We start from the raw sequence: 10,255 nt of genomic DNA, 5'->3' as shown, positions 1-10,255 counted from the left end.
TAGTCTGACTTGTCTGTAATTCCCTGCATCCCCTTTGTTCCCCTTTTTAAAGATAGATACCGTTTGCCCTTCTGCAGTTCTTTGGACCTCACCCATCCTCCATGCATTCTCAAAGATAATTGCTAATGGTTCTGAGATTATTTTAGCTAGTTCCCTAAGTACCCAAGGATGAATTTCATCAGGCCATGTCGACTTGAATGTATCTAACTCATCTCAATAGTCTTTTAACTATTCTTTCCCTATTTTGGCTTGTGTTCCCTTGTTAATATTAATTGTTGAGTATCTAGTCACCATTAACCTTTTTAGTGAAGATGGAAACAAAATAGGCATTAAACCCCTCAGACTCCGTGATGTCAACTGTTACTAGCTCTCCTTCCCCATTAAGTAGAGCACCTAGACTTCCCTTCATCTTTTTTTTGTTCTCCTTTATTTATAGAACCCTTTCTTATTGCCTTATACATCTGGTGCCATTTTGCACTATATCCTTTGATTTTATTCCTACTTGCTAGTGTTATTCTTTTGTACTCCTCCTTAGTAATTTATCTGTTTCTCCACTTTTAGGATTCCTTTATTTAATTTCAGGTCATTAAAGAGCTCCTGATGGAGTCATATTGGCCTCTTATTGTTCTTTCTGTCTTTCCTTTGTGTCTGAATAGTTGGCAGTTGTGGATTTAATATTGTCTCAAAGGGCTGGTCCACACTAACCCCCCACTTCGAACTAAGGTACGCAAATTCAGCTACGTTAATAACGTAGCTGAATTCAAAGTACCTTAGTTCGAACTTACTGCGGGTCCAGACGCGGCAGGCAGGCTCCCCCGTCGATGCCGCGTACTCCTCTCGCCGAGCTGGAGTACCGGCGTCGATGGCGAGCATTTCCGGGATCGATCCGGGATCGATTTATCGCGTCTAGACAAGACTCGATAAATCGATCCCAGAACATCGATTGCTTACCGCCGGACCCGGAGGTAAGTGTAGACCTACTCTTAGAGAAACTGAGCGCTCTCCTGAACTTGCTTTTCCCTTAGGTATGGTTCCATGGGAAGAAAATCTCTTACCAGTTCTCTGAATTTGTTAAAGCTTGCTTTTTTGATGTTCATTGTCCTTATTCTATTGCTTACTCCTTCCTTTCCTTAGAACCACAAAATCTATTGTTTCATGATTGCTTTCACCCAAATTGCCTTCCACCTTCAGATTTGCAACCAATTCCTCTGTGATGGTCAGAATCAAGTCTAAAACGAATGTCCCTCTGGTTACTTCCTCCACTTTCTGAAACAAAAACTTGTCCCCCTATACTTTCCAAGAACTTATTGGGCATCATCTTCCTACATTTGTCACTCATCTGCAGTGCACTTCGTTGGTATCCACCTTGGTTTCTTCCTTTTGGCCTTTTAGCCCAACATTTATTCATCCACTCTAGTCACAATCCCATTTTTATACACTGGTCCATGTCTCTTCAGCATTCTTTTTTTTTTTTTCCACCAGAGATCTGATGTTTTTGCACATGGCTTCTTCATATTCTTTCCTGATATTTGGCTCTTTTAGCTTGTCCATGTCATAGATCTTTGTTCTCTACACTCTTTTGGTCATTTCAGCCTCCTTGATGCTAGCACTAACATTAGATCTGTTATCCAGTATGTAAGGAGTCTTATTTGAACACTTGGCGAATATTGGACCATAGAAACTGAACAAAGACTGGGAAAAAACCCCCAAACGTGCCAGCTTAGTCATCACCTGGACAAACAAGGACCGCATTTTCCTCTCAGAAACTGAGTTGGGGGTGAAAAGTATGTGATCAAAACAAACACAGTACACGGAATAGAGAATTACATGATGAACTAGAAGGATAAAACATTTATTGGCATATGGAACACAGAACATAAGTACATTATACGAAGCTGGAGCATGTGGTAATGATGTACGAATTGAAAAGATGAGTGGAAATCTTTGGTTTATGTGAAACGAGAAAGGAAGGCAAAGGAGAATTCTACCACAATGAACACGGGATATTGACATCAGGAAGGGAAGAAGGTGGACATCAGGACAGAGTCACATGGGTGCTAAAGTTGAAGTCAAGCCAGGCTCTTATGCTGTTTAATCTGATATTTCCTCATATGTTGAAGGTCAGATTCAGAATCAAATGCAGTGCAATTACAATAGTACAAGTATATGTGCTGACCTCAGTAGTGCCCAAGGAAGTAATTTATGAATTTTGTAATGACTTCTAGAAAGATATACAAGTAGTTTAAAGACGATATAAGTTGAGGTGGTGGAAGATGTTAATGCAAAAATATGATTAGATGGGATATTGGCCTGGAGATGTAGGCATATTTGGTCTCTGGGAAGAAAACTAAAAAGGAGAGAGGCTACTAAATTTCTGCCCGAGTCACAACCTGGTGATAACAAACACGCTATTTCAACACAGTTGCAGAGAAAGTGGACTTGGATATCATTTGATAGGCAAGTGAAGAACATGGTAAACTTGGTACTTGTGACTTGCAAATAGAAATTGTGGTGGTGGTTTTGCAGATGATTTGTGGCTGTTATTGGATCAGATTCATATGTAGATTTAATTTTTTTTATCTTGCTCATCTATTAATTCTGCCCACCTGGCACTCTTTTTTTAAAAAAATAATGTCCTATCTTGTCTTTTAACCCCCATCTTAGATCTTGGACTTCATGTGGAGGGTTGCATCATAAGGGAACAAATACCTTTGATAACGCTAAGAATCTCTGGCATTTCTAATGTAATCTAGCATTGGGATATTGGGGCAGGACCCTCATGGCCCTTTATGCCAGCTCTCTGGAATTGGGTGGGGACCTGGCTCAACTTTGAAGTCCTTCTGATGTGGGAGTTGGGGAGAACAGCAATGAATATTGTATGAAAAAAAAAATGCAATATGAATCCTGAGGCCTTAATCTTGGGAAAGTCAGTACATTCAGAACGCTCATGCACGTGGGAATGACAATGTGGCTTGTGTTATGTGACCATACAATGTTTTACTGTGTGTAGTAATACAGAATGTTACAGGCATCTCTGGTTCTGAAAAGTGCAGTTCTTTAATATTGCAAGTGTAGAATGATCTAGTAATGAAAGACCCTACTGTGAATGCTCAAGGGAAGTGTTAAAATTCCCCACCATAATGTTATCTTTGGAATCTGACTTCACTGTGGTGAAATTCTCAGACTTACTACCAAATCAGCATAGATTTCTTTGCTTACAATTCCTTTTTTGAAAAAAATAAAGATATTAATGTTATTTATTTTTAAATCGGAGGTAAAGGGGAAACTCACTTTATTCTACTCCTGTAACAACGTTGCTAGATGGAATGTTATCTTCTGTCGAGCAGAGTTCTTGCTCATTATGGTGTCAAGTTCCCATAATCGTTTTCTAGTACCTGTGATTTTCATTAACTATTTATCTTACCATCTAGTATCTACATGATAGCATATACTTAAATGCATTCTGAGAACTATAGCTGGAGTGCTAGAAAGCTATAGTTGAGATTACTTAGTGGTTCCTATTCTAAATCCTGTGTGCTCAGTTACTTAAAACATTCCAAAGCTTTTACCTTTTTAGTCAATATTTTCCAGGTTTGATCTCAGCCCAACGACGAATTTTTAATTTTTGGAATGTTTGAGTAAAAATAGTTCATCACTTTTTAAGTAGGAGAACGAGGAGTGAGGTAGAATACGTTTTCTGCTATTAGTTATGTGTGGATGTATATAGACAAGATGCTACATGTGTATCCAAAGCTGTAGGAGGGGCTAGGGTTATAGTTGTATACACAATCTTAATTTTGTCACTTTCTGACTTTTGGGTACTTAGCTGTGCAACTTCAGTGTTTTCTTAACTTAAACTTTGATTAAATATATGTATGCTACAGGGGCAGATGTATGGACAGACAAATCATAGGGAAGAAACAAAGTGATTAAAATACTTTTTTTTGCAACTAGTGTCCCTAACACACTTAACACTGCCTTCACCAAACAAGGATGCTCCACTAGAGAAGTAGATCACATCATGGAATGGGCCACCCAAATACACTGAAAGAACCTGCTTCAATATAAGGGGAAAAAACTCCAACTGCCCCAAGTTGTCGCCTATCCCCCCACACTGGACCTCATACAGGATATCACCAAACAGTTACAATCCACACTTGATGGGGACAATATTCTGAAATAATTTTTTCCTGAGCTCCCTCTTCTGGCTTTCAAACAACCCTCCCCCCTTGCCAAACTCCTCATCAGAAGCAAGCTTCCCACAGACCATGACACACCAACTCAAAGTGGCACCAGACACTGCTGTAACAGTGAAGCTTTCTGTATCCTGTTCGTGATCTCTTTGTCAAAAGATCCATCGTGGGAGATGTAGCTGCCAAGATAGATAAAACTGTCAACTTGCTTTAGTTGAAGTCCACTAATGGATATGCTAGGGGATATGGCAGAGAGCGGTGAAGATGATTGGTGCAACACCACAGTTTTCTCCAGGATGATAGTGAGGCCAAACAATTTTGATGCTTCAGCGACGTGATCTATGATGCACTGGAGATCTCCCTCTGTGTGTGCTAAGAGGGCCCAATCATCCGCAAAGATTGCCTCTCTTAGTAGTAGTTCAGTTAGTTTTGTTTTTGCTTTAAGCCTTGTAAGATTGAAGACTGAGCCGTCGTGTCTGTATCTGATGTATATACCTCTGTTGAGCCCATCTGGAGCATAGTTGAGAACTTGAGTGAAGAAGAGGTTGAATAGTACAGGGGCAAGGACACAGCCTTGTTTGACTCCATTTGAATGGGAAAGGAGTCAGTGAGATCTCCATTAAAAAGTACCTAACCTTGCATCCCCTCATGGAAATAAACATGATCTTTACAAATTTTGGTGGGCAACCAAGTTCGCTGAGGATCATCCATAATCCTTCTCCATTGACTGTATCAAATACTTTTGTTAGATTGTTGAAAACACTGAACAGATTCATGTTTTGTTCGATACATTTTTCTTGTATTTGCCTGATACTGAAAGTCATGTCTTTGGTGCTACGACCAGGTCTGAATCCGCACTGAATCTCCGGTAGATTGGCTTCTGAGACAGATGAAGTCGGTCGGTTCAGGAGGACACGAGCAAAGATTTTTCCAGTGACAGATAGGAGAGAGATCCCACAGTAGTTATCACAGACCATTTTGCTGCCTTTATTTTTAAATCTAGGAATAACTGTGGCATCTTTTGAAGTCTTGTGGCATTTCTTCACTGTCCCAGATGTCAGTAAGGATCTTCTGGAGTGTATTCCATCTCTGCCCGAGGACTTCCCTGAGCTCATCGAACTGATTGCCTTTTCTGTTTCTTCAAGTGAGGGTGGTGAGTCAGTGTGGTGCTGAATAGGATTTCGAGGTATCTGATTAATAGCACTTCTTTCAATTGAGGATGGACTGTTCAGTAGTTGGCTGAAATGTTCAACCTATCTCTGTTCCATGCCCTGTTTGTCTTTGACTCTCCTGCCATCAGCCATCATGAGTGAACCTGTGCCCACCTTTGAACGTCCATAGACTAGCTTCAAGGAATCAAAGAACTTTTGTTTCATTTTGTTTCTGCATACATTTGAGTGTCTTTTGCTACCTTCTCCCACCATTTATCTTGTATCAAGAGTAGTTGTCTTTGTGCCTTGCTTTGCAGATGTTTAAATCTCTCTTTCTGAGGTGGACTGAATATAATTTTGCCGTATTTGGAAAGCCTCATTTTTTTTCCTTTCAAGAGTAGAATCATAGAATGGGAGGGGACCTCGAGAGGTCCTCTAGTCCAGTCACCTGCACTCATGGCAGGACTAGTTATCTAGACCATTCCTGACAGATGTTTGTCTAACCTGCTCTTAAAAAATCTCCAATGATGGAGATTCTACAACCTCCCTAGGCAATTTATTCCAGTGCTTAACTATCCTGACAGGAAGTTTTTCCTAATGTCCAATCTAAGCCTCCCTTGCTGCAACTTAAGTCCACTGCTGCTTGTCCTATCCTCAGAGGTTAAGAAACAATTTTTCTTCCTCCTCCTTGTAACAACCTTTTACTTGTTTGAAAACTGTTATCATGTCCCCTCTGTCTTCTCTTTTCCAGGCTAAACAAACCCAATTTTTTTCAATCTTCCCTCATAGGTCGTGTTTTCTAGACCTTTAATAATTTTTGATGCTCTTCTCTGGACTCTCTCCAATTTGTTCATATCCTTCCTGAAATGTGGCTCCCAGAACTGGACATAATAGTCCAGTTGAGGCCTAATCAGAGTGGTGTAGAGTGGAAGAATTACTTCTCATGTCTTGCTTACTACCCTCCTGGTAGTATTGTGATTTCCTCCTCATTTTCATCAAACCAGTCACGGTGAGCCCTTTTCTTCCATCCAATGACTTATGACAACAATCTATAACCCACTAACCCACCTTTGTCCTATGACTGCAGCGGTATTAATTGCTCACTTAATCTTAAATGTTTTCCCTGCAAAATGTGTTTACCTCACGGGTAGTCAGTAGGCGGACCGCAAGCCAAATCCGGGCCATCAGATGCTTTTGAATGGCCCCTGAAATCTTTATTTACATATTATTTTTTTTTTTTCCTCTGGAGTCTGGACCTTGACTATAGCTTGGTCAAGAAATTTGGACCTTAAACAAAAAATAAAATTGACTACCCCGTTTTATCCCTTTTGTTAAATAATCTGACCTGAGGAAGAGCTCTGTGTAGCTCGAAAACTTGTCTTTCACCAACAGAAATTGGTTTAATCAAAGATGTTATTTCATCCACCTTGTGTGTGTCGTGCTTTTTAAAGCTTCCGACCACAACCTGCTGCATTTGCAACTTTCTGAGAGTCCTATAATTTATTAGTTTCAGAAATTGGTAATATTCTACGTCTGCTATGTATGTCATTTGATATATACCATTAGCTTTAACATCTTATAAACAGCTGTGGGAGAAAAACGAGTCCTCACTCTGAGGTTGGTTGCAACATGTCAGAGGCAGTTTATTCTCAAGCAATATTGCAAGGGGGAGAATGCACAACAGCAGGTCTCCCAAAAGATAAACAATTAGGGCAAGCATTTATACCTTTTGTTACATACAGTAATGATCAACAACTGCATTTTGTTTATACATATTCCTTCCTGATATCTTACTTTCCTCAGCAATTTCTGCTACAGTCTCTGTTCCATTCTTATCTAACACAAGGTCGAAAAACAGCATCTCTTACAGTTCTTTTCAACTCGCCCAGGCCCTGCTTGGAAGTTTCGTATTATTAGCTGTTAGAGTTAGCCTGACTCTTGCTCTTCCTGTAAGACTAAGGGCTGGTCTACACTGGGGGGGGGGGAAATCGATCCAAGATACGCAACTTCAGCTACGCAAATAGCGTAGCTGAAGTCGAAGTATCTCGGATCGAATTACCTGGGGTCCACACGGCGCGGGATCGACGGCCGCGGCTCCCCCGTCGACTGCGCTACCGCCGCTCGCTCTGGTGGAGTTCCGGAGTCGACGGTGAGTGCGTTCGGGGATCGATATATCGCATCTTAACGATACATGATATATCGATCCCGGATAAATCGATTGCTACCTGCCGAAACGGCGGGTAGTGAAGTCGTACCCTAAGATGTCTGCTCTTTTTACAACTTCCACACAGCTGAGCAGCATCCAGTTGTAACATTAGAGATTTCAGTTGCTGTAATGCTTATCCGCAGCAAAAGTTTCAAGTTCTGCAGAAGGTATATAGGCTTTGTACAATACTTATACACTGCTACCTTGATATAACGCGACCCAATATCATACGAATTCGGATATAACACAGTAAAGCAGTGCTCCAGGGGGGCGGGGCTGCGCACTCTGGTGGATCAAAGCAAGTTCAGTAAACCATGGTTTCACCTGTAACACGGTAAGATTTTTTTGGCTCCCGAGGACAGCGTTATAGCGAGGTAGAGGTGTATTAGCTGGTGCATCCTGATCCAGAACAGATGTCCAGAGAACCATAACTTATTTCTGAAAAACAGAATATGATGGTGTTTTCAACTTCGTGTGTTATCTCATAAGAACAGTATAGTAACTTCAACAGTTTTTAATTCTGTGAAAGTGCCAGTAAAAAATGTTCTCCAGATGTGTTGTGGATACTGCAGACTTAAAAACTGTAGTCATGCTGCTTTGACAGTAGCCAAAATAATTCCTTGACTCCTTGATTATACAGGATTGCTATTCTTAATTGTATAGTGTTTGGCTATGATTACTACATTCTTTAACCATATTTGGGAAAGTGTAAATCCGTAAATTACCTTGGAAGAATTCTTCTTTAGTCTGCTCTAGGGCTGCTTCCACATAATTTCTCCCTTTTTCTTCCCTCATGACTTGATAGATGAGTGTGGTTCTAGTATTAGTGAGTGTCTGTGCCTAGCTTTTACTATTTAGATTTAAACTAAACTGTCACCATAACAATTAGAGTGCTGTTGCCATTCATGGTATCACATGCACAAGAATAAGACCAGTCAAAGTTAATAATCCAGAGGGAGCTCTGCCACTTCATACTGTAGCTGCTCATACGTTTGTTCTTTTTCAGGAATCGATAGCAGATACAATGAAGGCTGTAGGGAGCTGGCCAACTACCTTCTCTTTGGTTTGTATAACCAGAATAACAACGACTTTGAGAAAACTGGGTTTCCTGAAGAAGTTCTTGATGGTGAGTAATATAATGTTAAGCATTGTATTTGCACACTTGCTTGTCAATGTCTAGGGCCCTACCAAATTCACGGCTATGAAAAAGGCGTCATGGACTGTGAAATCTGGTGGTTCCTCCTCCTTCCCCCCCCCCCCCAGGGGTGTGCTTTTACTCTCTACTATACAGAATTCAAGGGGGAGACCAGCCTTTCTCAAATTTTCTTTGAGTGATCTCTATAATGCAGTACGACCCCTCAAGAGTAATATCATACTAGAACAAATATGTCTGTTTATACAATATTATGTAAAGTGCTCAACATAATGACATATTTTTTCAAAGCATGTGGTGAGACAAGCCTGCAGATAACAGGTTAGAATAGTCATAACTGTGTTGCTGAGAGAGAAAGTAATGTGGTTTTTTTTTTCCCCCCTCCAAAAATGGGTAGCTGTATTAAGTGAAAGTGGGATTGATCTAGTAACATTTTCCATCATGCATTTCTGTTATGCTTTGCAGATTTTTTTTTTTAATTGGGTACTTGTAGGAAAAATTTTCCTGTCCAATTCTTTATCTACACAGAAATCTATAATTTAGATTTCTAGTTAAGTTTGTAGCTATGAAGTTAATGTAGTAATCTCTGATTTGACTCTTGTTTTGGTTATTGCAGATGTAATCATATTAATAAAACCTGACAGTGTCCATCTGTACTGTAACCCTGTAAACTACAGTTATCTTTTGCCATATGTGGCATACTGGAGAAACTTGCATTTCCATTGCCTGACTGAAAATGAGGTAAGTGAAGGCAGAATAAGTATAGTTATAGTAATCAGGGAGGGTGAGGTGCTCTGCTAGCAGTTGAGGTGTGAACACCAAGGGAGGAGAAACTGCTTGGTGTTCACACCTCAACTGCTAGCAGAGCACCTCACCCTCCCTGATTGAACTAACCTCGTTATCTCCATACTGATTTATACCTGCCTCTGGAAATTTCCATTACTTGCGTCTGATGAAGTGGGCGTTCACCCACAAAAGCTTATGCTCCAATACTTCTGTTAGTCTTAAAGGTGCCACAGGACCCTCTGTTGCTTTTTACAGATTCAGACTAACATGGCTACCCCTCTGTTACTAATTGAAATGTTACGTTGATAGTCTAATTACTAAAGTCGCCATAAATGTAACCTTTTTTCCCTCTTCTGTAGCTTTTGAGGTGACTCTCAAAAATTTTCAGTTAAAAATAGTTATTCTCATTGATCACAACCTAACTGATCTCTGTCACGGAAGTCTGATGTGACTGCTGATACTGTCAGCTGCTTTCTTTTTCCAGGGCTACAGGGGAGCAAATGAGCATAGTGGGAAGTGCAAAATTATCAGTCTGACAACTTGGGCTGCAGTTTCATTCCAGAGGGCTGTAGTTTGTCAAAGGGGAATTCCAGTCTGATAGAACTGGGGAAGCCCAGGAGATTTAGCTGTTTGCCTCAACTGCAAAAGGTGGCTGGATAGTGTGGGGTGAGAGGAATTCGGGGTAGAGAAGGAGTATGGTTAAAGGAGGAGGCACAGAAGCTGGAGAACAGGTTGAGTAGTGGAGGTTCTCAATACTTACTTGTAA

At 40.6% G+C, this 10,255-nt stretch overlaps 1 protein-coding gene across 1 annotated transcript in view; it reads left to right on the top strand.

Annotated features, from left to right (window-relative positions):
* The first annotated feature begins 9,365 nt into the window (after positions 1-9,365).
* CUNH20orf194 (chromosome unknown C20orf194 homolog) overlaps positions 9,366-10,255 on the top strand; it is an 84,248-nt gene continuing 83,358 nt past the window's right edge. Inside the window, exon 1 of the mRNA XM_026648120.1 lies at positions 9,366-9,444. The gene's annotated coding sequence lies outside the window, so the exon portion shown is untranslated. The remainder of the gene's footprint in view (positions 9,445-10,255) is intronic.

This window comes from Terrapene carolina, unplaced genomic scaffold (genome assembly GCF_002925995.2).
Source record: "Terrapene carolina triunguis isolate 2854851 unplaced genomic scaffold, T_m_triunguis-2.0 Scaffold66, whole genome shotgun sequence".
NCBI classification, from domain to species: Eukaryota; Metazoa; Chordata; order Testudines; family Emydidae; genus Terrapene; species Terrapene triunguis.
Note: the sequence above shows the minus strand (reverse complement) of the source record. Positions and strands in the feature narration are given on the sequence as shown.